This window comes from Drosophila miranda (assembly GCF_003369915.1).
Source record: "Drosophila miranda strain MSH22 chromosome Y unlocalized genomic scaffold, D.miranda_PacBio2.1 Contig_Y2_pilon, whole genome shotgun sequence".
NCBI classification, from domain to species: domain Eukaryota; kingdom Metazoa; phylum Arthropoda; class Insecta; order Diptera; family Drosophilidae; genus Drosophila; species Drosophila miranda.
Window position 1 is genome coordinate 5,502,393 of NW_022881614.1, and position 27,363 is coordinate 5,529,755.

The 27,363-nt window shown below is 46.3% G+C and overlaps 1 long non-coding RNA gene across 2 annotated transcripts; it reads right to left on the reverse strand.

Moving 5' to 3' along the window:
- Nucleotides 1-5,744: 5,744 nt before the first annotated feature.
- Nucleotides 5,745-18,548, reverse strand: LOC108158613. 2 transcript variants are annotated; one of them, XR_004474771.1, is made up of 4 exons: nucleotides 18,511-18,548; nucleotides 6,016-6,107; nucleotides 5,899-5,955; nucleotides 5,745-5,836 (listed from the first exon to the last, which is right to left on the reverse strand). It is a non-coding gene; the product is annotated as an uncharacterized LOC108158613 (long non-coding RNA). The 2 variants fall into 2 exon arrangements; XR_004474770.1 differs by lacking the exon at nucleotides 18,511-18,548 and having other exon boundaries at nucleotides 6,016-6,186.
- Between the last annotated feature and the right edge of the window lie 8,815 nt (nucleotides 18,549-27,363).

Below are 27,363 nucleotides of genomic sequence, written 5' to 3' on the forward strand. Positions count from 1 at the left end.
TCAACAAAGTCATGTCGTGACATGGGCACTAGGATACTAGACTCGTTTACCGAAGACCAAACAGTTCCTGGCAAGTTGAAGTCACCAAGAACTATCATACGATCTTTATCAGATAGCGAGGAAGAAACAGCGGTTAAAGCGGACAAGTGCTGCTCATAAATTGAAATATCCGAAGAAGGTGGGATATACGAGCAAGTAATGAATATAGCGAAAGCGGGAAGAATCAGTCTTACACACAGGAATTCCAGTTCCTGTTGAACTTGGACTGTGAAGTGTTCCGACGTGAAGTAAGAGTCCACTGCAATTAGAACCCCCCCTGCCCGTCGAGACGAACGGTCCTTTCTAAAAGTTGTGTACCGACCTGCCAAAACCTCGGAACTAAGAATGTCCGGCTTTAACCAGGTTTCAGTAAACACAATAACGTGGGAAGCAAATGCAACACTATCCCGGAAAAGAATGCTGAGCTTACTACGCAAGCCTCTTACATTCTGATAGGTTACTAAAAGAGAAGTTAGTTTTTTGGAAAGGTGGAAGCAAGACGGGAAGTTGAGGAAGAGGAAGTTGAGGTTGAGGTTGAGGGTGGCACACTGGAAAGGTTTGGAAGGGATATGGGGGGCCTATTCTTCTTCTTAGCCTTAAACTCCTTCACCACCAAATGCTCCGGCCAAAATTTGGCGGAGCAAATGGTGTCAAATTGAGTTGGGGAGATGCTTATCTTAAACGAGGCTATCTCCCTGGCATAAGAGAAGTTAAATTTCTCCACCTTTAAACCCACGGCTTTTATTTTGCTTTGAATAAAAGCAATTACATCATTAGATGTGAGGTCAGGGGCCAGCCGTGAAACAAAAACTTGTCGTTTTGGTGGGACTCCCACCAGTGGTTTAGTCACCACAGGCCTAGTACCTGTGGTGGCAATATCCGGAGGTCCGGAACGTCTATTTACTGGTGGGATCGGTATAGACGGGACAACTAGCGAACTTGCGGACACCACGGACACGGACGCTGCAGACGTACTTGGCTGCACATTCTCCGAGGCGATGAATTCGGCTACCGAATCTGCGTCGCCAGCAGCTGTCGTTGCCCTTGGAGTGGCAAACGAGATCAACTGCTGCACACTTGGAGTGGTCGGAGTCAGTTTTTCGGCGGCGCACGGCTGAGTGACGGTTGGCAATTGCAGATCCCGCGGAGTGACCTTTTTGCGCCTCGGAGACTCATTCAGCAGTTTTAAACCGCTAAACTGAGCCTCCATGGCTAGGAGCCGATCGTATTGGTTTTTAAAACCAACGGTCAGCTCCTTAAAGCCACTCCGCGTCTGCCTCATGAAAGCCACCATGTCTTTCTCCACCGCACGGCATGCCTCGCAACTGTAATGCAAGCCATTACGTTTGGCTATAGCATCACTCACGAGGCCAGAAAATCCAGCGCATTTTGCGTGCACTACGCTGTCGCAGAGCCAGCAGGGGACATTCGGCTGATCGTGGGTGATCTGCTTCTTACAGCTTTTTTTGGCACAGACCACAGCGTATTCCATTTTATTTTATTATTTATTTATATATATACTATTGTTTGCAAAACAAATTGGTATCAGACCAATGTGCCAGACAACGCTCAAAGCGGAATTGGTAAAAAAAAGAGAGCAGAGTGGAGAGCGGTTATAGCGAGAGCTACTAAGCAGAGAGCGCTATTGCTCAGAAAGTTTAAAGAGCGAGAGAGAAAGAACAGTTATTGAAGTTGAGGTGATAGCGAGAGAGTGATAAAACAACAAAAGCTACCAGACGAGAGCGGACTGCAATGCAATGTAATGCGTACTCACTCACTGCAACAACACAAACACAAGCACAAGCACAAGCCGACGCCGAAAAATAAAAAGTTAAATAATGTTTTAACACAAATCAAAAGGCATGCACTCGCGTAATAGAATAGATTTCCAGATTGTCGTCTGGTTAGGAAGTAAATTTAGAATTTAGTTAGGAAAACACCGGCTGTTTATTCAAAACAAAAGGAAAAAATGCGGAGCGCAAAACAAAAACACGTCTGATCACTACGAAAGACACGAATATTCTTCAGTGTTCATTTATTCAGTGTTTAGTTAAGTTGGGGTATTCGAATCTTCAGAACAGTTCTCAGAAAAGTTTTCAGTCTTTCAGTCGGCAGCCATATGATATAGGGCTATATAGGGATATGATATAGGGACTTGTTCTAAGGCAAAAATCGGCATGTGATTATTCTGATACTGAATGCCTTTGCTTTTTTCTAGGTCGGAGATGCCTTCTTTTGCTCTTGGCAAACACCTGTTAAATATCTACTCCCCTCTGCAAGAGTCTAACAACTGCAGAATTTCAAGTTGTTGCTCTGACTCCTACTCCTCTGATTCCTCCTTCTTCTGGGCACACAAAACTCCTTTTGCAGCTTTGAGCAGCACGCATACGCCACGTTGTGCACTTGGACAGAAAAGGCCGCCTGCCGTTTGCCTGTGTGGGCGCCCAGAGAACTTTTTGTCCGGCTGACAAATTTAATTACTGCTTGGCAGCGGGAGTCTCTCCTCCACTGCTGTTTCCTCGTCTTGTGGGCCCCGAACTGAAGTCACTTCATTTGATGCGTCAATCAGCACAATCACAAACTGCAGCCATGAAAATCAATTAAAAACCCGTTGACATACTAGCCTAGGCCGGGCGGAGGTCCTAGGAATCCAGGACGAGGCTCCGGCGCCACAAGGCTCCCCAGGATGTTGTGTCTGTCTGCCTGGCTGCTGCTTCTGCCACTGCCTAGGGCTCGGGGCATCCTTTGGCTGTCAACAACGTTGAACGTTTTGCAATTGACGCCGCCAGGATTAACATTTATATTTCAGCCGGCTAACAGGGATCCATGGGGGATGGGGAATGGTGACAGGACCCTATTCTGTGTGCCTTTTTATACCCGATACTCAAAATGAGTATTGGGGTATATTAGATTTGTGGTAAAAGTGGATGTGTGTAACGTCCAGAAGGAATCGTTTCCGACCCCATAAAGTATATATATTCTTGATCAGCATCAATAGCCGAGTCGATTGAGCCCTGTCTGTCTGTCCGTCTGTCCGTCCGTCCGTCTGTCCGTCTGTCCGTCCCCTTCAGCGCCTAGTGCTCAAAGACTATAAGAGCGAGAGCAACGATGTTTTGGATCCAGACTTCTGTGATATGTCACTCCTACAAGAATATTTCAAAACTTTGCCCCGCCCACTTCCGCCCCCACAAAGGGCGAAAATCTGTGGCATCCACAATTTCAACGATACGAGAAAACTAAAACGCAGAATCGTAGAAGATGACTATATCTTCTACAGTGCAAAATCTGAACCAGATCGTATAATTATTATAGCCAGAATCAAGAAAACAATTTCATTCTTTCTCGCTCTGTCTCTCTCTAACACACACGTTTCATGGTCGGTTTTGCCAATTGCAAAATATGAGTTCAAGGATCTCAGAACCTATAAGAGCCAGAGCAACAAAATTTGGTATCCACACTCCTGTGATATCGGACCTTGACCGTTTCGTGTCCAAATTTCGCCACACCCCCTTCCGCCCCCCCAAAGGACGAAAATCTGGGGCATCCACAAATCTCAGAGACTATTAGGGCTAGAGTAACCAAATTTGGTATCCGCATTTCTGTTAGATCTCACTATAAAACGTATCTCTCAAAATGTCGCCCCACCCCCTTCCGCCCCCACAAAGGACGAAAATCTGTTTCATCCACAATATTGCAGATTCGAGAAAACTAAAAACGCAGAATCATAAATAACGACCATATCTATCAGATTGCTGAATCTGATCCAAAAATCCAAAAGCAAGAAATCAATTTGCAGTGGCTACGCAGCGCCCGACGTCACGCTCAGACTGATTTTCTGTCTCTCTCGCACGCACTCTTTGTCGTGTCGTTTAATATTAGCGGCGTCTGCCGGAGGAGAGCCATACTGACTTAGTATCGGGTATAACTGTAGAGTTACGGTGTCCGCAGCAACTCACAACGTTCCCCCTCGTTTTTGCTTGTTTCATTCTCTTTGCAATTCATTTCATATGCAAATGCTCTTTTGTAGCGGATACAAGTAACACATACGACTGAATGAGGCAGGATACACGGAACACGGGGCACGGGCCGCGTGGACTCTGGCAAAACAAATCAGAGGCGAGGAAGCGACCAGAGATGATGCCGCACAATTCTCTGGCCTGCACCTTGCTTCTTCCCCCAATGGCAGTTATTTTTGGCAGGGGGATCCGATCGGTATCAGTTACATGGGTGACGTCAGCAAGTCGTTGCATAGTTAATTGCTGCCACGCTGAGTTGCACAAACAGGGAGCCCGAGCATGGGGTACTCTCGCCCACTTAATAAATGAAATGTCATTGAGGCATGCGGCAATCAGTCCCGCACAAAACCCAAATGAAAACACAATTCAACACGCAGCAAATGATGCAGTGTGCGCGGGGGGAGAGCGCTGCTTGGCTGGCTGACTGAATGACTGACCGGTGAATTGGATAACTGAATGACTGACGGGATGACTGACAGGGTCCGAGCGGCGCTTTATCTGCCTCTTCAGGGTGCCACACAGCAAACAATGGCGGTGAAAGGCAGCGGGGCGTCGGTGGGTGTGGGTGTGGGTGAGGGCGTGGAGCACTAAGAGTCACACGCACTCGGCCACTTGCAAGTTGTGGCACCACTAGCAACGGAGGCTAGCGGGATACCCTGGACACCAACACAACTAGTTGTAAAACTTCTGTACTCGCTATAATTTATAATAATTGAAGCTGTTTCTGCAGCTTAAATTCTGAAGAGTTTTCGTTCCTGGTTTTTGTTTTAAAAAACTATCTTAGACCTAAGCAAAAATTGTAGTTTGGTCTACAAGACACACATATCCCCTCTGCTACCCTCTCACTTCACAGAGAGAGAGAGAGAGAGAGTAGGCTTCACAGAGAGATCCCCAACGAAAAAAAAAAAAAAAATGTCAGCAAAGCATGGTCCAGCAATGGCAACATTGCAACTCAACCCTGGGAATGTAGCAGTACTGCTCCTGCTGATGCTGGACTGCTGCACTGCTACTTGCTCTTGCAACTGCCACTGGTGCTGTGTCAGCTGCAACTGATGACATTGTCAGACATCAAGGCGGCTCCCAGCTATGAAAGGACTAACAAGCCCGACAGTTACTCAGCGTCAGACGTCGGCAGAGGTCCCACCCTGCCTTCTGCCTGTGCGTGTTATGGGGCATGTGACATGTGGGAGATGCGGGGCCTCGTGCAAATTAAAACTTGGGCCACACACTTGACACGTGCTTAGTTTGTGCTGCACTCGCTGCCCCATGCCCCATGTCTCACTGTATCTTTTTTTGGCTTTGCATGTTTGCGGCTTCTGCGGCTCAGCCCCTGGCTCTTTCTCTGGCCTGTTTGGGATCCGGCTGGGGGTCGGAAAAGCGGTGCCTGCTCTGGGCAACATATCTTTTTTTCTGGTTCTGCAGGGTCTTTCCTCCCTTTTTTTCCATGGTTTTGCTAGTTTAATTTATGAGATCGTGCCACCATCCCACCGCCCACTTGCGTGGGGATGCATAAACTTGTTGCACACACATTCCCACAGCAGGTGAAGGGTCAACTTAGCTGCTGCTGCTGCTGCTGTTTATGATGATGATGATGCGGCTGCTGATGAGGAGCGGCGGCTATCAGGGCGGCTGTGGCTCGGACTGTGGGTCGGGTGTGGAAATTTATGTGGCAGCTTAAAAGGATTTGGTTTGAGGAGTCGAGTGGCTGCCATTAACTGTAATTAATTTTATTTGTGTACTTTTGAATCAATCAACCAATTGAAAATGCATATATAGTTAATCTGAAATGAAGAAAATATAAAAATAAATATACAAATACAGATAGGCAATATGTATTACTTACGATGGAATTTGTATTGTATGGGATTGTTTTATGTTTTTTTTGTGCATAAATTTGAATCTGAATTAAAGAAATTTAAAGAAATGCAAATTGTATCAATGAAAAGACGGATCTACTTACGATGGCAGCGCATCGTAGTAGGATTTTACTGCTAATTGTCCAAGTTCTACTGCGTTCCGTTCATCGTGTCAGAAAGCCTCATTTCTTCTTGGCTGAAATGATTAAAGTTGAAAGAAATTTGATATTCAAATGTAAAATATAACAAATTAAACGCCAAAAATGGCCGCATTTTCTTGGACAAATCATTTAAATTTGTTTAAATGGATTTTAATTGAATTAATTTGCTTTCCATTCGGAGTACCGAACAGAAAATATGTATGTGGTGTGGCCTTAACTTAATTTACTTTTCTGCCATGCATTTTATTTGCAAAGGTTGACTCCTCTTTTGGGGCAAACCTGCAACTGTTGCACAAAATATTGCTGTTGCTATTGCTGCCACTGCAACTAAATATGGTTATTGTTTTCTTTTGCTTGTAGGTCCCTCCTATTTTAAAGGGATTTCGATTTTGGTTGGCGCTTTGTAATATAAGGAAAGTATAAGGTATATTTTTCAATATTTTCTAATAAAAGCTGCTTAAAAGTCGCTCAGTAGAAAAGTCTTGTTGAGGAAAACTTTTCTGTTGTAAAAGGTAATTCAACAAAACTGTAAAAACTATATGTGAATACCACTTTGCACACTCTGACTTGACATTTTAAAGTTTGTTGATCAGATACATTCCATTGGATTCATCGGTTCTTAAGGGTATATATGGTTCGGTTCTCGCAACTGACCCTTTTTTCAGATATTTTTTTTACGCACAGACATATGTTTGCTTACCAAAAATTGAATCAAATAGTAATTTATGGTCTGGGAACAGTTTCTGCAAACTCTTGCAAAACGTGTGTATATTTTGTTGCTATTTCTTGTTATTTTTTGCTTGAGTTGCATTTTTGTGCATGACTTTGCATAATTTTGGGCATAATTTTTTGTAAAAACCAACTAACGAGAATTTCAGTCATGTGTAGGAGATGGTGGAGTGGAGGAAGGTGTTGCAGTGAGAGGAACACAGGTGTCTGTGTTTTTGCGCTGCAATCTAAACACTCCAACCAAAGCACTGTTTTTGTTACGCCCTCTCTCTGGCTTTTTGATTGCCCCACATGCAAGGTGTATTCTTATAGGATGAGGAAAGGCTGCTAAACCAAAAAACCACGGCGATTCCACACCCTGCAACAACACAGCTTGCACTTACACCCATGCAGGCTGAAAATGCATAACTGTTTGTGACTTCCCACTTCCCAGCACAGCGCAAAATGTTGTAGAGGGAGAATCATATACATATGTATGTACATATGTACATATAGCAGCAAAAATATCACTCGCTTGCCCAAGAAGTCTGTGTGTTAGAATGAGATGGCAGGAGACACCTCTCACGTACGTACATGCATATGTGTCTGATGTGGTTGTGTGCAGCAAAGCCGCGGCGGGAGCAAAAAGCCGCGATGCAGAAAAAACTAGCAAACGGCAGCATGAAATTGCTCAATTTTTCTGAATAGCAATAGTCACACACAAAATGGAGCCCTACACAGCCCCCAGCCGGCAGTTCCACCCCCTAAACAGTGTAACAGATAACGAAGCAGGAGGCTAGGATCTGAAACGGTAGACGAGCAGATGGAGGGTATGATCGAGATCCATGCACGCGTTGCTGCCGGTCTCATGGTTAGTCGGGTAGAGTGGGGGGTGGGGTAGGGAGAGATCGCATCACGAGCTCGAGCATTAGGAGCAAAGACAATAAAAATAAGTTTCGCGTGCGGTTCAAGGTTCAGACGGAAGAAATTTACAGAGAAATGACAGTGTAGGGAGATGAGTCAGCGGAACGAATTCGAGAGGGAGTTGCTTGCGGTGTCATTGCAACTCGGTATGCCCACCCTTCCTTGATCGCACCGGTCCAAATAGGCTGAGTAATGGGTAACGATCCCTGCTAGGTTACGTCATCTCCTTAATAGCGGCAACAATTAACGGGAATTCATTACAAACAGTTTATTCATTAAACTTTTCTACAAGCTCTCATGGCTGCTAAGTGGTTAGATATATATAAAGGCTACTAATGTAATAAGGATAATATGTTCAAATAAGCTGCAATTAAGATTAATTATATACATATATAAAAATACAATGATAAAAGATCTTATTAGACTAGGGTCAACTAATTATAAAGAGTATATTCAGGAATAATCGTAATTACTTTACACGAATAGAAATATTTTCGAATGGTTTTCAGTTTAAATGCAAAAACAAGGGACGGATGGATGCATCTTTGAAGTGCACAGCAATTGCTTGTGGGGTAATCGCAATCATAAGTTCGGTTGTCGATATATTCGGACTTGCAGAAAATTACATTACTTGCGAAAGAGCAGAACAAAACAAACACGTGAACAATTGGATTGGTCAGCATTACAGTACGGCTGGGAAGTTTACGGTCGAGGCATGGAATCGTTAATGTTGCTTCGACTCGCGTAAAATTTTGAATTCACATATAGCAGACGTTCACAGGTTATCACTCACATTACGATCAAATTCCAACGATGAGAGCGCTTCCATGTGGTCGATGAGGGTGGCTGAAAACTTGTAAATATCAGTGTGTCAGAGTAGATAGGCGATATGCGCGAGTATTAGTTTTAGTTCCTTTCCTTCTAGCTGCACATTTCTTTATGATAATCCAAACAAACCGAATCACACGAATTTAACTTTTAATGTTAATCCTAGGGTCATACTTTGGGGTTCCAAGGTATTATTCTAATATGAAGGAATGCATGGGCATAGCCATCATGATCGAGACACCGAATGACTTCATCAGCAACGCAAACAGTATTTCGGCACCGGTAATTGTCTTCTCCTTTAGCGTTACTGTTCGTATGCGGGCGGCGTAAGCGACGTAGCAATGACGAAAATCACTGAAGAGGGAATAATCAACTTCACACATACATATGTATGTCACTGCACACGTAGATATAAGCCCATCGACCGTTTTTCACTGGTGTAGGCCGAGCAAGGCTTGTATGTGTGTGGACCCACGCCGGTACACCCTGCGGTAACTACAGTGATGCTCACATGTATGCAGACGCCACGCCGAAAGAAGATTTGGGGTCGAAGACGGCTAACACATACAGTAGTCGATCGGTACGATGGGTACTTATATGTGTGGCAAGGTGACGAGACTGTAGTGGGTACGGCTTACGGCACTACGACCGGCGTTTCGTACGGTATTACGTACGGCCAAACCTATGGTTAGGTTTTTAAGAAAAAAAAAACGAACTTTAATTTTCTTATAGCCGGCAGTTGGGGTACAATTTCACTCACCCGATGGGTTCGGCCTTCGCTTAATAAACGTAGGAATGGTCGGCTGATCTTTTGACTAGATCTTAGCCACGATGGTAATTACTTATATTACCACACGCGGTAATTTCGGTCGAGGTTAGAATTGTTCCTTTCACTGCACTAACTTGAGTATTTTATTCAGACGTCCGTCTGGGATCGCGAGTACAATTGGAAAGAAATGCACAAGCCACTCTCCTTCCGCTTGAGCCTTGGTTCTCTCATTCCCCTTTTCTCACCACACCTTGACAGTTGCCGCTGTTAACTTATGTCATTTTTTTCTTGCGCGTAACTGCCCAAAAGGTGCAAGGTGCATGTCTAAGGGAAGGGGAAACCGTGGGCCGGTTATGCGATATTTTTGGTTGGACAGGCGCCACTACAACAGTGGGATCGCAACCTCTAGTTCATCTATCTTTCATGCAAACGAGGATGGGGCATGATGGGTGCTTGACAGTTTGACGCCCCGTTCATCATGCCGTGATGAACGTCGACTATAAAAAACCTTTTTTTTTCCGCACTTTGTGTTTTTTTATACCCGATACTCAAAATGAGTATTGGGGTATATTAGATTTGTGGTAAAAGTGGATGTGTGTATATTCTTGATCAGCATCAATAGCCGAGTCGATTGAGCCCTGTCTGTCTGTCCGTCTGTCCGTCCGTCCGTCTGTCCGTCCCCTTCAGCGTCTAGTGCTCAAAGACTATAAGAGCTAGAGCAACGATGTTTTGGATCCAGACTTCTGTGATATGTCACTGCTACAAAAATATTTCAAAACTTCGCCCCGCCCACTTCCGCCCCCAGAAAGGACGAAAATCTGTTGCATCCACAATATTGCACATTCGAGAAAACTAAAAACTCAGAATCATAGATGTTCGGAGCAGCACCCAGCCGATTAGCTGCTTGCCAAATAGCACCTAATTCTTGGCCCTCAGCCGCTTATTTTGTTTGTTACTTATGTCTATGTCACTCATTTGTTTGTTAAAGCTCTGCGCTTGCTTGCCCTGCTAAACGCTCTCTGCCAGCTCGCTCTTCGCTATCTCCGCTTTGTGTCTGCCTACCGACGTCGGCCGAGCGAAGCTGCGCTTAGCGATCGGAGCGGCAATGTAAAGGGCAGGCAAGCCACACTTGCAATTTGGATGTCACGCATTAAAGAACATATCGTAATTTTATTTTTGCGCCGAGTTTTATTTAATTCGAAATAATTAGTCGGCCGATTGGGGATAAAAAACATTATCTCCACATAAAATTTGGTGACCCCGACGTGATCTCTGAGTTGCAGTGTCAATTAATAATCATTCGCGATCGACATTCGTTAGCCCTAGCAAATTTGCGGTGGTTAAGCACAATTCGGTGCTAAAACACACTTACATACACCTACATACACGCATTGCTGGCTATTAATTTCTCTGTCGCGACAATTCGGTCAGTGCAGTGCGGTGCAGCGAACTCACTAATACACACAAGCGGAGTACAAAGCGGAATCGGACAGCTCGCACAGCCGCACAGCTAAAGGCATTAGCTGTAATCCCTTTGCTTTCGGTTCCCCCGTTTATACGTATACAGGGTGTCTTTTTCGGTCGTGCTGAGTGACTCTTTTAAAACCTCAACATGGCAGCACCTGAGCCTACCAATGTCGCGAACGCAGCAATGCCGAGTGATGTAGATTTCTACAAGCACAAGGCCGAGTCCATCGCGCGCCAACTAAAGGCCATGGATCGCTTTCTCACCAAGGAAGAGCTTGCCGAGTTAGATGAGGCAGAACTTCAAGCTCGCTTAGAGCAGATCCAGCGAATGAATGCGGATTTCGATGCCGCTCAAACGAGCCTTGAAAGGCTGGATTTCCTGCAGTTAGCCCATGATGCCCGGCTGGACTTTTCGAATGTTTATGTCAAGGTTAGGTCCAGGCTGTCGCGGGAGTTGATGGCTGCTCGCACGGTAAATGTTGCCAATTCAACGGCTCGGCATACTCTCGAGGGGAATTCGTCGTTGTTCGCCTATAATAGTATAGGCCGTTCTCGAATGCCCGAGTTGCAGCTTCCGCGATTCGGTGGGAGCTACATGGATTGGCCAGAATTCCACGCGATGTTTTCGACAATGGTGCACAAAGACCATCGTATACCAATCATCGAAAACTTCCAATATCTTTGTGGATGTCTAGATGGTGCTGCGCTGGATACGATTCGTTCCTTGGAACTTTCTGAGGAGAATTACGACAAGGCGTTGAATTTACTAATGTTGCGATTCGATAATAAACTGTTACATTTTCAGGCACACGTCAAGGCTATTTTCGGGCTGCAAGGGGTGGAGAAGGGCTCGGCTATCGGCTTGCGCGCGCTCAGCGATAAAATCAATTCGCACTTGCGTGCACTTCAGACCTTGGTGACCCCGCAGGAGATTTCCGATGGGTTGCTGATCTTTATCATAGGCACGAAATTGGACCACAAGACCAAGGAGAAATGGGAAGAGAACTTGCCGACGTCAGGATTGCCTCGGTGGTCAAGCATGGCCTCATTCTTGGAAGCAAGATGTCGGATGCTGGAAAATTTGGGATCGGCTATGGTAACAATTCCTAGCCAGCAGGTGGGAGAAAGTAAACCTAGCACCCTAATCACCTCCATTAACGATCATAATAGCTCAACATGCAAGTATTGCAAATCCTCCGATCACTACATATCCCGATGCCAGGCATTTATAGATCTCCCTGTTTTTTCTCGATACAAGGAGGTGAAGAAGCGAGTTAGATCCTCACCCGTCTCACGTTCAAATCGCCGGTATTGGAGAGTCAATTCTACCATCCAGCAAGGCTGTGGACGTCGACCTGCAATCTCAAGACGAAAGCTATCGCGGTTTCCTCTCTGTCATTATCACTGCCTCAATCACAGGAATGCAGCCTAACTTCGGCCTAGACGCAAAGGATTGGCCAATGCCAAATAATCTAAAACTGGCTGATCCTAATTTCCCCAAGCCCCAGCGTGTCGATCTGTTGATAGGTGCTGGTTTGTTCTTCGAATTAATGTGCGTTGGACAGATTCGACTGTCAGACCAATTGCCAACATTGCAGAAGACGAAACTTGGCTGGATAGTGTCAGGAAGTATTAAAAACTCTGAGAAAGCCCGTGAGGCGCTAGCAGCCGTTGAAGATCCCCCTGTCATCTCCGCTTGCGAGACTAATTTGTGCGATATTGTAAGGCGGTTTTGGGAAGTCGATGGAGATTATTCGCCCTCATCAATTTCGGAGGAAGATGTTCATTGCGAACAGCATTTCGTCACAAACTGCATTCGCCTAGAGTCCGGAGCTTACTCCGTGCGTTTGCCAACCAAATTCAGTCTAGAGGAATTAGGAGAATCGTATCAGCAGGCGCTACGTAGATTTCTCAATTTGGAGAGGAAGCTAGCAAAAAATGCACAGCTTAAGGCAAAATATATGGAGTTTCTCCAGGAGTATCGTGATTTAGGACACATGTCGCCAGCTTCGCGGCAGTCAGACCTCCCGCAGTACTTCTTGCCTCACCATTGCGTCCACAAGCAGGATAGTACAACCACCAAATTACGCGTAGTGTTCGATGGATCTGCCAAAACAGCGTCTGGAGTATCATTGAATGATGCGCTAATGGCTGGACCCACCATCCAACCTAAAATTCTGATAACTCTGCTTCGTTTCCGCTTTTTTAAAGTCGCCTTGTGTGGCGATATCTGCAAAATGTACCGCTGTGTACGCGTTTCCCATCCCGATACGCACGTGCAGTGCATCCTATGGCGCAATGACCCGAAGGAGGAGATTCAGGTGTTCAAGTTGGAGACTGTTACTTACGGAACCAAACCTGCCGCGTTCTTAGCAATTCGTGCTATGCATCAATTGGCAAATGATGAAGAGTTGCGTTTTCCGCTTGGCGCTGATGTTGTTCGAAGAGATTTCTATGTCGATGATCTCATATCTGGAGGGGACAGCATTGATTCTGTCATCAAGATTCGTCAGCAGGTAAAGGAGCTACTTTCGAAAGGATGTTTTCCCATACGTAAATGGTGTTCCAATGAACCCGCTGCTTTGGAAGGCGTATCGGAGGAGGATCGCAGAAAAGTTCCTTACCTTTCATGACGGGACTGAAGTAACCAAGGCGCTTGGTATAGTTTGGGATCCCACCACGGACAATCTTCTGTTTAGTTTCGCTCACGTCGGAACCGCTGCAGGCCCAACCTCGAAGCGTTCGGTCCTGTCTACACTAGCTAGGTTCTACGATCCTCTAGGGCTCATCTCTATGGAACGAAAGCCTAAAGTTGAATTGGGACGAAAGCCTGCCCCAGGATCTACATACGACTTGGATTGAGCTGACTTCGCAGTTGTCGATGGTTAAAAACTTTAAGTTTCCACGTTACGTGCTTCGGCAGCAAGCCAGATTAGAAATGCACGCGTTTTGTGATGCGAGCCAAGCAGCATATGGCGCCTGTGTATACATGCGTTCGGAAGCTCTTGGCATTGTGCAAAGTCATCTCTTATGCTCTAAATCCAGAGTCGCGCCCTTGAAAAGTATGACTATCCCCAAGCTTGAGCTGTCCGCTGCCCTCGTATTAGCCGAACTAGTGTCCACTATAGTTAAGGGATTATCAGTTCCATGCCAAATACATTGCTGGTCGGATTCGTCCATAGCCCTTGCCTGGATTCGAGAATCACCATAGAATTTTAATACATTTGTTACTAATAAAGTTCAGCGGATTCAGGAGCTCACCGCTGGAATGACTTGGCATCACGTGCCCACAAAGTTGAATCCTGCCGACATCATATCACGTGGATCCACGCCCGCTGAACTAATGGATAGCAGCCTTTGGATCTCTGGACCACCATTCTTGCGTCTTGAGAGCTCAGAGTGGCCTGCAGGCTTGCAATTGCCGACCGATGTACCAGAACGTCGTCATGCAGCATTGGTTGTTTCAAACGAAAGGGATGTATCGTCCGATTGCAAATTTCAAAACTCATTCGGATCCATGCAGCGCGTCTTTGCTTACATATATCGATTCTACATTCTCAAGGACAAAGGCATAGCGCGGTCGAAGGGTCAACTTACCGTAATCGACATCAAAAATGGTACGCATTTGCTCATAAGGGCAATACAGCAGAAACAATTTTCGGAAGAGATAAGGGCCCTCGCCAGCAAACAGGCCCTACCCCCAAAAAGCACGATGGCCTCACTGAATCCATTTCTGGATAGCTTTGGACTTCTGTTTGTTGGAGGCCGCCTCCAAAATGCCGAATTGGACTACGACGCGAAGCACCCGATCCTGTTTCCTAAGGGACATCCTGTCACTGTCTCTATTATTATCTTCTTTCACGAAAGGTTTCTCCACGCAGGAGCTCAAGGATTGCTCGGACTGCTTCGGCAAAAATTCTGGCCTATTGGTGGACGCAAATATGTTGCGGGAATCATTCGCAAATGTGTTAGATGCTTTCGTTTGAAGCCAGTGCTGAGGGAACATATCATGGGAAACTTGCCTGCGGATCGCGTAAGGACTAATCCAGCATTCCACACAACGGGCGTTGATTTTTGCGGACCCTTTTATCACAAGTCGGAAGTCAGAAGCAGGCCTCCTATCAAATGTTACATCGCTGTCTTCGTATGCTTTAGCACCAAAGCAACTCATTTGGAAGTCGTTCGGGATCTATCTACAGAATATTTTCTGGCAGCATTAAGGCGTTTTATAAGTCTACGTCCCAAACCTCGAATCATCTGGTCAGACAACGCTACAAATTTTGTAGGAGCAAAAAATGAGCTTTTGGAGCTTCGGCAAATGTTCCTCAGTGATCCTCATACGTCGGCTGTGTCACATCTCTGCGTTTCTAGTGGAATCGACTGGAAATTTATCCCCCTCGCTCACCTCATTTTGGGGGCTTGTGGGAGGCGGCTGTTAAAGCAGCTAAATATCATTTTCATCGCATCGTCGGGACCTACATTTTTACTCTTGATGAAATTCAGACCTTGGCTTGTGAAATCTCTGCTTTGTTAAATTCCCGTGCGCTTTATGCAATTACAGAAAGTCCCGATGATCTAGATGTGCTCACGCCAAACCACTTTCTCAATGGAGCCCCGAAAGCTGCATTCGACGAGCCAGATGTGGCGCATCTCCGGGTCAACCTACTTGGTCGATGGCAGCGGCTGTGTCAAATGAAGCAGGCGTTTTGGAGAAAATAGAGCACGGCGTATCTTTCGATTCTTCAGGAGCGGAGCAAGTGGCGGTCATCGTCTCCAAACATCAAGCTAGGAGCGCTCGTCATGATCAAGGAGGAAACGCTGCCACCATTAAGGTGGCCGCTTGGCCGCATTGAGAGCGTCATACCAGGAAAAGAGGGAACCATCAGAGTAGCCGTCATCCGCACTCAAAAAGGCCTTTTCAAGAGGGCCGTTGGAAAAATAGCGGTTCTGCCCCTTCAGGATGGATCTGTTGAAAGCCTTTGCCTTCCAACGGGGGGTGAATGTTCGGAGCAGCACCCAGCCGATTAGCTGCTTGCCAAATAGCACCTAATTCTTGGCCCTCAGCCGCTTATTTTGTTTGTTACTTATGTCTATGTCACTCAAACGCTCTCTGCCAGCTCGCTCTTCGCTATCTCCGCTTTGCGTCTGCCTACCGACGTCGGCCGAGCGAAGCTGCGCTTAGCGATCGGAGCGGCAATGTATTGGGCAGGCAAGCCACACTTGCAATTTGGATGTCACGCATTAAAGAACATATCGTAATTTTATTTTTGCGCCGAGTTTTATTTAATTTGAAATAATTAGTTGGCCGATTGGGGATAAAAAACATTATCTCCACAATAGATAATGATCATATCTATCAGAATGCTGAATCTGGATCAGATCTGATCATTTTTATAGCCAATAGGAACAAATCAATTTGCTGTGGCTACGCAGCGCCCGACGTCACGCTCAGACTGATTTTCTGACTCTCTCGCACGCACTCTTTGTCGTGTCGTTTAATATTAGCGGCGTCTGCCGGAGGAGAGCCATACTGACTTAGTATCGGGTATAACCGTAGAGTTGCGGTGTCCGCAGCAACTCACAACGTTCCCCCTCGTTTCTCCTGTTCTTTTGAAGCCATCCCAGGGCTGCCAACTGTCTTCAAATGCCTTTTGTGGGCAAAAGCACGGAAAATCTTTTCATAAACGAGCTGCAGTTCCAACTACGATACGTCTCTTAATTTATTTTGAACCATCATTCTATCATCATTCTAATTAGATTTTCCACCCCAATCAATTACGAGTACGTTGCTGAATTAATGTTTCAATTGATTCGTAATTACGTACATACGTCCCGCCAGCCCTGGTCGCTCCTTCACCCCTGCACCGACATAATCCCGCCTGTTGTCCAGCCCTTGCTCAAAAATGGAAAATAATTGCAATCAATGGCGGCTGGCCAGACGACGACGATGGCGACGGCATCGTAAAATGCATTTGTGGCATTTCAAATTAGCGCATCGCTTCCACAGCATCCATCGCCAGCATCCCTAGCGGTGATTCAAACTCAAAACAAGTCAAAAATGCCATGGTAGAGGGCGCCGAAGATAAGATACCGTCTGATAGCTGAAAGCTAGGCTATCGTCTACCAATTAGAGCGGCACATCCCTAAGATCGTGGATACCATAGGTCTGTGTTATCGGATCGGAAGGCGACTTCTCATGAAAATCTCAGAAAATGGACCTCTGAGTGCACGAGCTCCAGGATCGACAGAAGAGCAGGGACATAATTAAACCGTTTTTAATAAGAGAGAGTTTCCTCTTGTCTAACACAAACCATATACCCCGACTTGCAATGCCTTGTACCGGGTATAGATACATAAACTATGTGCCAAAAGGCTGGAACAAATCTGCAGTTGCAGTTACCTCATCGCCATTTACAGCCGTTTGTTGGCTGTCAGTCCGCAATTATGCACATGATGGGCCTCTGTACGAGTATGTACGAGTACGTATGTATGTACGAGTATTCAATGTGCGCTTAGGTTCTATCAACTAGAAAATGTTGCTGGCCTGCATAAACAAAGGCATCCGTGGACCGCTGCAGCTACCACACTAGTGATCCCCATTTTGTTGCAGTTTCGGGGTTGAATTTTAATTATCATATAACCGCAGAGCAGACCAGGTTGGCAGAGCCAATGGTGATAGCGATGGCGATGGGGCAATGTAAACTTGATTATAAATTCAATGAAGAAACAGTGGGGGCTCCTACATATTCTTCTAAGCATCGAATGGTAGGCACAAAAGGATGACAGGATGTCGTGTGGACGGCTTCAACCGGTTGCATTTCATGTGTAATCACATTTCTATGGTGAGCACTCGGCGGAAGTGCTGTCAATTACGCGAGAGATGCCGAATCAGTTGGAGGCGTGTCAATGGTATCCTGGAATACCTGCACGTACCATTGATGCGCTTACCTTTTGGCAGTGATAGAGACTGCGTTTCCGTTTACTAATGACATGAAATTGCAATTTGAGACACAATAGAGTGTTCTCCAGGCAGGATATCTCCTAAAACCTTTTCATGGCCTTTACTTTCAATACTCTATCAATATCATTTCCGTCGTATCTTTACTCCAATCCTTTTCGGAATCTTTTTGGGAAAATGCATTGTCGGGTCAAGCAGCTTAAATATTTTATATTATTGCCAGTGGTGCGGCCCAAAGGAAATGCATTTTGGTGTTGTCGTTTCCAATGCCCCCACTGCAAAGATCATTTGCTACCGCATATGCGCATGCAGCGGAATTCTTTCGTCTCCTTATGTCGCAATCTCTCGGACTCGGCTTAACAGCGTCCCCGAGCAGTTCTAACGCTCTCGGGCTATCATACGCTCTCGCTCGCGTCTAAGCTTGCTGCATAGGGCCCGGCAATTTGGCCCGTCAGCCCTTGCATGGGCAGTCTTAAGCTAATCGTCGCAGCTATTAGCCTAACACCCTAGCCTCAATCGTTCGCCCCAATCATCCCCATATGTACATACGCGATAAGTTGGTTTACATATGCAAATAAATTGTGAATTATAAACAGCCTCTCGACTTTCATTAACTTCAAATTGCAACAGTTGTTAAAAACGCTTAATAGCTTAACATTTGGTGACCCCGACGTGATTGTGCAATAAATAATCCATCAGTGCAATCACAAACTAATATAGCATTCAAAGATCTTAACTAATTGCCATCTTAAACAGTGTCATCGACCACATAAGTTATACATACATATATACACCGGCCTCCCCTGCATATTCGGTAGTGCACGGAGCTGTTGGCTTGCGCTTCTCTTTTCGGTCATCTTCCCGCAGGAAACGTTTCTTACACCGGTCGCCTTTGTATATACAGTTCGTACATAGCTGTTCGCTTGCTTCGGTTCGGTTCGGTTCTTGTCGTCTATTGCTCGTGTTACTCTTTGCGATCATCTTCCCGCTAGAGACGTTGGTCTTTCTGCTAACGCTGCCGCTACCATGGAAATTAATGCTGCTAACGAAATTCCAATGATCAGTGAGCAAAACAGGGTGTCTTTTTTGAAGCTTAAGTCAACGGAATTATGCGAGAAAATGAAAAGGTTAGCTACCGCTTGGCAGAATGAGTCGTCAGACTGTGACTACTACATGCTCGTGGTAAAGCAAGAGCAAGTCGAGAAGTTGATCAGCAAATTTGAGATGTTTCACGGCGAGCTTGAGGAATTGGATCGAAGCGAAATTCACAGTGGTTTGTGTGACATTTTTGAGTCACTTGCAAGCTCGCTGAAGGCGGCGATTATGAGGGAAATGGCTAAGAGTAGCGGCCGCATGCCGTTTCATTCTACCTTGGCTGGAGGAAATACTACGGTTGAGTTTGCCGGCTCGCAATTTCTACCTCACCGTAGACAAGTACCATCCCTGCCTCCTATACAATTGCCGACGTTTAGCGGCGGGTCTGCGAGCTGGACGGACTTTTATTCAATGTTTGCCACCATCATCGACAGCCATCCGGACTTAACAAACATAGAAAAGCTCCAGCATTTGCGTTCCTGTCTGCGGGATTCGGCATTGGAGACTGTTCGGTCGCTGGAAATCTCAGATGGCAATTATGCTGTGGCATTAGATTTGTTGGAAAACAGATTCAATAATCGGCGATTGGTCTTTCAGGCACACATCAATGAGATCTTGGCGCTCCAGGCTGTGGAACCTGGGTCAGTGGTCATGCTTCGGGAGCTTTCAGACAAGTTCAATTCACATATGCGCGCGCTCCAGGGTTTGGGCACCACTGAGCAGATCGCAGGATGCATCGTCGTGCAGGAAATTCTCCGAAAACTGGATCCAGCGAGCCAAGAGAAGTGGGAGGAACGATTCAACGACCCCGCATTCGCAAACTTAATTTCGTCGTGGGAATCTATGGCCTCCTTCTTGGAGCAGCGATGCAGATCATTGGAGACGATGGACTTTTCTATGGCAAGCTATGCGTTGAGCAATCAGGTGGGCAGAAGTAGAAAGCATAATAATTCTAGGTCCACATTGGTTACAACGAACCAAACCGTAGCACGCTGCGCGCTGTGCAACGATGGTGCTCACGAGGTCCAGCACTGCCAGAAGTTTAAAGCGCTGTCCCCCACAAATCGCCATAAAGAAGCCAAGCGGCTTTCGTTGTGTATAAATTGTCTCAGAACAGGGCATCGATTACTTCAGTGCACCTCGAGCAACTGTCGTACCTGCGGGGGTAGACACCATACCCTCCTTCATTTTGATAGCCCTGAAGATACCGCAGTCCAAGGGAAATCAGCGCCGTATACTCCATCTCAGTCTGCGCCCTCTACTTCAGCGGCTACCTCGTCTGCCCTTATTGCCCAAGATCTCAGGAATGGTGTTGTTCTACTTGCCACGGCCACGGTCTTAGTCAAAAATCGTTCCGGAGTTTTAGTTCCCTGCCGAGCGTTGCTGGATTCAGGCTCCCAGTTGCATCTAATAACTTCTCGTTTCGCGAATCAGCTTCAACTTCGAAAAATGAAATCATCGACTGCAGTCTCGGGAATAGGCAACTCCAGCTTCGTCACGGATGGATTTTCGGTCAACGTTAGCCTGCACTCTCGCTCATCGGATTACTCAACTCTCATCACTGCCATTGTAGCCTCTAGCATAACCGATCGACAGCCAAGCTTTGGAATTGACACTCAAAACTCGAACATTCCATCTAACATACCACTAGCTGATCCGGAGTTTTATAAGCCGCACCGCGTCGATCTGCTAATTGGCGCAAGTCTGTTTTTCGAGCTCCTGTGTGTTGGTCAGGTCAAGCTACTGCCAGGATTGCCTTCAATTCAGAAAACGCGCTTGGGATGGGTCGTGTCTGGAAATTGTTCGCGTTTAAAAGGTTCCTCGCTGATGATCTCTCGCGCTCGGGCCGTAGGTGCTGAGGATAATAGTCCAGAGGATCGGCTTGAGGTGCTTCTTCGGAGGTTTTGGGAGGTAGAAAATTGCATCGAACCAATAATAAAGTCTACCAAAGAAGAGCTAGATTGTGAAGCACACTTTGTGCAGCATTTCCGTCGACTACATAAAGGCGATTATTGTGTTCGGCTGCCAGCAAAACATAATTTGGATCTCCTTGGAGAATCTTACAATCAAGCGCTTCGTAGATTCCTGACCCTTGAGAGAAAGTTAGATCGTCGCCCTGATGTTAAATCTCAGTATGCATCATTTATAAAGGAGTACCTTGATTTAGGCCATATGTCTCAGGTTCCTACCCAGTCAATCAGCAACTGCCGATATTTTTTGCCTCACCATTGCGTCATGAAGGAAGATAGTTCTACGACCAAGCTTCGCGTCGTTTTTGATGGATCCGCTTCAACCTCATCTGGATATTCCCTGAACGACGTTTTAATGGCTGGTCCCGTAATCCAACCCAAACTGTTTCATATTCTTGCTCGATTTCGGTCATACGCCGTTGCGATTACGGGAGATATCTGTAAGATGTATCGTTGAGTAAGAGTCTCGACCGAGGATAGCAACTTGCAGTGTATTCTGTGGAGAAACTCCAGGGAAGAAGACTTGCGTGTGTTTCAATTGGACATCGTTACTTATGGGACGAAGCCTGCCTCCTATCTATCTGTGCGAGCGATGCATCAGTTGGCAATAGACGAGCAGATGGCGTTTCCAGTTGGAGCTGAAATCCTTCGCCGTGACTTCTACGTGGATGACTTGATATCTGGAGCCAGCTCGCAGGAGGAGGCTATCCGGATTCGGGAGCAAACTACTGGAATTTTGTCTATAGGTCAGTTCAGATTGAGGAAATGGTGTTCGAACGTCCCTGCTGTGCTGGATGGAGTTCCGGAAGAGGACAAGGAAACATTTTTTAAGTTCGACGATGGCAGCCATGTGACTAAAACTTTAGGACTTGCGTGGGATCCGGTTTCTGATCTACTATTATTTTCGTTCTCGGCCCTTCAATCTTCTTTGAATTCCTGCAGGCGCTCTGTTTTGTCATCCATAGCGCGATTCTACGATCCTCTCGGACTAGCTGGTCCCGTAATTACTAAATCCAAAATCTTTCTCCAGCGTTTGTGCCAAGAGAAGTTGTCCTGGGATGAAAGCCTTCCAGTCGCACTGAACACCGAGTGGCAGGAAATATGAACCAGTTTTGGTCAGATTCGTCGACTTGAATTTCCTCGGCTTGTGCTCCTTCCAGACTCTACGCTGGAAATTCACGGATTTTGCGATGCCAGCATCGAGGCTTATGGTGCATGCATTTATGTCGTGTCCAAGGGTCAGCATTTCAGCAGTCACTTACTTTGTGCCAAATCTCGTGTGGCTCCTTTGAAGACACTTACAGTACCAAAGTTGGAGCTTTGTGGAGCGGAGTTGCTGGCTAGGCTCATATCTGAGATAGCTGGAATGAATGTATTCAAGGGAAGGTGTTACTGTTGGTGTGATTCTGCCGTTGCGCTCTCTTGGATTCGGGACGAGCCGTCAAGATTTAATATTTTTGTTGCAAATAGAGTGTCAACGATTCAGGAAATGACCGAAAAAATGGAATGGCGCTATGTTCCCACAGCTTTAAACCCAGCCGACATTCTGTCTCGAGGGGCTCATCCGACTGAGCTGAATGAGTCACCTCTTAGGGCTCATGGTCCTCCATTTCTTTGCGGCTCCTCAGATGACTGGCCACCCACTGTGCTACCTGATAAGCCAGTCCTTGAACTTCGTCGGAAGGCTCTTCTGGTCAAATCGCCCTACATGGACATTATTGCTGATTCCAAGTATGCGAATTCATTTGCTTCTTTGCAACGCGTTTTCGGATACATTCACAAATTTTGCAACCGAATTCGGCGCCCCGGACTCACTGTCTCAGACATTGAACATGGAACCCAGGTATTGCTACGACTAGTCCAGCGTACTCAGCTATGGGAGGACATGAAGTCACTGCGGGCAAGGGGAGCAGTCTCCTCATCGAGCTCAATCGCATCGTTATCGCCATTCATGGATCAGTTTGGACTTCTCAGGGTAGATAGTCGACTGAAAAACTCTTCGTTGGATTTTGATGGCCGTCCCATCATCTTGCCCAGCAGCCATCCACTGACTCTTGCAATAATCTCTCTCTCATGCCTTTGAGATCACAGGCGTGGACTTCTGTGGGCAGTTTTTCTACAAACCGGAGGCACGCAACAAGGCTCCAATCAAGTGCTACGTCTGCGTCTTCATTTGTTTCGCTACCAAGGCTGTTCATCTGGAGCTTATAAAGGACTTATCCACAGTTTCTTTTCTACATGGACTAAGGCGCTTCATATGTACCAGACGGAAGCCGCGGCAAATTTGGTCAGACAACGCAACCAATTTTGTCGGCGCTAAGAATGAGCTGATGGAATTAAAGCGCCTGGTCCTCAGCGATGACCATCAGAAGGCGCTGCTGGATTTTTGCTTGGTCGAGGCTATAGACTGGCATTTCAATCCTCCGCGCTCCCCTCATTTTGGTGGTCTATGGGAGGCTGCAGTGAAGGCGGCCAAGTACCACTTCTACCGTGCGATAGGCAAATCGGTTCTTGGATTTGACGAGCTGCGGACGCTGTTGTGCCACATCACGGCAGTGATTAATTCAATACCTTTAGTTTCAATTTCAGAGAGCCCTGCCGATCTAGATGTTCTAACTCCAGCGCATTTCTTGAATGGTGGCCCTCCTGCTTCGTTCGCTGAGCCTGACGTCACGCAGCTAAACATCGATCGCCTGGACGGCTGGCAGCGCGTTTCGTACCTGCAGCAGCTCTTTTGGTCCCGGTGGAAGGAGGAGTACATAACGTCACTGCAGCAGCGCTCAAAGTGGCGCACTGCGAAGCCTAGTTTAGCAGTCGCAGATTTGGTTCTTGTCAAGGATGAGAATCTTCCTCCCATGAAGTGGCCACTGGCGAGAGTGGTCGAGCTTTTGCCTGGACGAGATGGCGTTGCCCGAGTTGCTGTGCTGAAGACGTCATCTGGAATCACCAAGCGCGCCGTCAACAAGCTGTGCCTGCTGCCCCTTAAAGATGCTGTTGAAAGTCAGGCTTCCAACGGGCGGAGTACGTCGGGTCAAGCAGCTTAAATATTTTAAATTATTGCCTGTGGTGCGGCCCAAAGGAAATGCATTTTGGTGTTGTCGTTTCCAATGCCCCCACTGCAAAGATCATTTGCTACCGCATATGCGCATGCAGCGGAATTCTTTCGTCTCCTTATGTCGCAATCTCTCGGACTCGGCTTAACAGCGTCCCCGAGCAGCTCTAACGCTCTCGGGCTATCATACGCTCTCGCTCGCGTCTAAGCTTGCTGCATAGGGCCCGGAAATTTGGCCCGTCAGCCCTTGCATGGGCAGTCTTGAGCTAATCGTCGCAGCTATTAGACTAACATCCTCGCATCAATCGTTCGCCCCAATCATCCCCATATGTACATACGCGATAAGTTGGTTTACATATGCAAATAAATTGTGAATTATAAACAGCCTCTCGACTTTCATTAACTTCAAATTGCAACAGTTGTTAAAAACGCTTAATAGCTTAACATGCATTTTGGCTTCAAGTCAATCTGTCACGACCATTTTAATCCTTAATTCTATTCACACACTCCCATTCTCTTTTATTCATCCTCTCTCTCTCTGTTGTGAAATCCTCGATACGAGATTTCACTGTTGAGCAGAAAATGCTCTGGGGAATCTTTGCGTTTAATAATGTACTACACGATGTAGAAAATTTGAGATTTATTCATTTGGACTTCAATCAACTTAAACTTTAATCGTAATCGCGTATAGGGTACAGTTTAATGGGTAATTCGGGTTTAAGCGCGGCCGGCTGCAACTGCTTGATTGTCGCTGTGATTTCGTCGACACGCAAACGAAGAATGTTCTTGGTGATCGGAGACGAGGTTATGCCGCCCTAGCATGAGACGAAGCCGTTCTCCGAGTGGGCAATCGCAGTTAGAGAGCTCTCACTCTCTTTTGCAGTTTAACCCTTAGAAAACCGTCCATGCCGCACCCAATACTGGGACCAGTATTATAAACCAAAGGATGTCACATGTGAATGCTCTGTGAATATATAAAGTGTTCGTTATGGTACAAGGAACAAGGTATGGTCGAAAGGAGCTAGCAACGGTGGTAGGATTATTCTGAGGTTTGTGGCAACGGTAGCCGAGTATACGCCTGATTCTGTTTTCACGGTTGCGACTCTGACTAAACTGTAAGCTCCAGGGTGAACTTCTATTATCCTTCCCAGTTTCCACTCGTTGGGTGGCAGTCGGTCATCCTTGACAATTACTAGATCGCTGACTTGTAGATTGTCGGTTTCATGTCGCCACTTTGGACGGGCTTGAAGATGTGATAGCCAATCCGAACTCCAACGCTTCCAAAATTGCCGGATCATTTTCTGTCCTTCCAGAAATTGGACTGTGAGTGGAACATCCCTTGTCGTTACATCCGGCGGTGCTAATAATGAGGACAGCTAGGTCCTCCGGCTCAGCGCTTAGTGGACATAATGACCTGGAATTTAAACAGGCTTCAATTCGTGTTAGCACGGTAGCAAGTTGTTCGTAGGTCATTTTATATCCTGAAAAGGCTCGATAGAGATGTGTTTTGACAGACTTTACATTTGCCTCCCAAAGGCCTCCGAAATTAGGACTATGCGGTGGATTAAAATGCCATTGGACGTTTCGGGCCGCTAAAGCAGGTATTACAGTTGTGGGTAGCTCTCGTTTCAAACGTATTTGCCAAGTTTGAAGAGCCCGGTCGGCACCAATGAAGTTCGTGCCGCAGTCGCTATACATGTGTTGACAGTAGCCACGACGCGCGATGAAACGTTGTAGAGCCATGAGAAAGTGTTCGGTGGTTAAGCCCGTGACCGCTTCCAGATGAATTGCCTTTGTAGCCAAACAGATGAAAACTGCGATATACGCCTTGTAGTTTGTGTGTTAGTGCCTTCTTTCTCTTTGAGGAGATAATGTTTTTTATCCCCAATCGGCCGACTAATTATTTCGAATTAAATAAAACTCGGTGCAGAAATAAAATTACGATACGTTCTTTAATGCGTGACATCCAAATTGCAAGTGTGGCTTGCCTGCCCTTTACATTGCCGCTCCGATCGCTAAGCGCAGTTTCGCTCGGCCGACGTCGGTAGGCAGACGCAACGCGGAGATAGCGAAGAGCGAGCTGCCAGAGAGCGTTTAGCAGGGCAAGCAAGCGCAAAGCTTTAACAAACAAATGAGTGACATAGACATAGGTTAAGGTTAGGTTAAGGCGGTAGCCGGGAGGGGGGGGATAAGAGCCTCCCGCCCCCAAGCTCACTTGGACCTATAAAAGGACATAGACATAAGTAACAAACAAAATAAGCGGCTGAGGGCCAAGAATTAGGTGCTATTTGGCAAGCAGCTAGTCGGCTGGGTTCTGCTCCGAACATTCACCCCCCGTTGGAAGGCAAAGGCTTTCAACAGATCCATCCTGAAGGGGCAGAACCGCTATTTTTCCCACGGCCCTCTTGAAGATGCTTGCTTGGGCGCAGCTGGCGGCTACGCTGGGATGATCGTCGAACGCAGAAATCGGCGCTTCTTTACGAAAGCGGCTTGTCGTGATTACATCTTGATCATCGGGAACCTCTGTAACTGCATAGAATGGCAGGAAATTTGGCAATGTAGAAATTGTTGAAAGTTGAATTTCATTTAGCGTGGATATGTAGTTTTTTATACCCGATACTCAAAATGAGTATGGGGTATATTAGATTTGTGGTAAAAGTGGATGTGTGTAACGTCCAGAAGGAATCGTTTCCGACCCCATAAAGTATATATATTCTTGATCAGCATCAATAGCCGAGTCGATTGAGCCATGTCTGTCTGTCCGTCTGTCCGTCCGTCCGTCTGTCCGTCCCCTTCAGCGCCTAGTGCTCAAAGACTATAAGAGCTAGAGCAACGATGTTTTGGATCCAGACTTCTGTGATATGTCACTGCTACAAGAATATTTCAAAACTTTGCCCGGCCCACTTCCGCCCCCACAAAGGGCGAAAATCTGTGGCATCCAGAAATTGTTGAAAGTTGAATTTCATTTAGCGTGGATATGTAGGTTTTTATACCCGATACTCAAAATGAGTATTGGGGTATATTAGATTTGTGGTAAAAGTGGATGTGTGTAACGTCTAGAAGGAATCGTTTCCGACCCCATAAAGTATATATATTCTTGATCAGCATCAATAGCCGAGTCGATTGAGCCATGTCTGTCTGTCCGTCTGTCCGTCCGTCCGTCCCCTTCAGCGCCTAGTGCTCAAAGACTATACGAGCTAGAGCAACGATATTTTGGATCCAGACTTCTGTGATATGTCACTGTCGCCCCGCCCACTTCCGCCCCCACAAAGGACGAAAATCTGTGGCATCTACATTTTTAAAGATAGTATAAAACTAAAAACTCAGAATCGAGAAGATGATTATATCTTCTAGAGTGCAAAATCTGAACCAGATCGTATAATTATTGTAGCCAGAATCAAGGAAACAATTTCATTCTTTCTCGCTCTGTCTCTCTCTAACACACAGGTTAGACCATGAAACCATGGTCGGTTTTGCCAATTGCAAAATATGAGTTCAAGGATCTCAGAACCTATAAGAG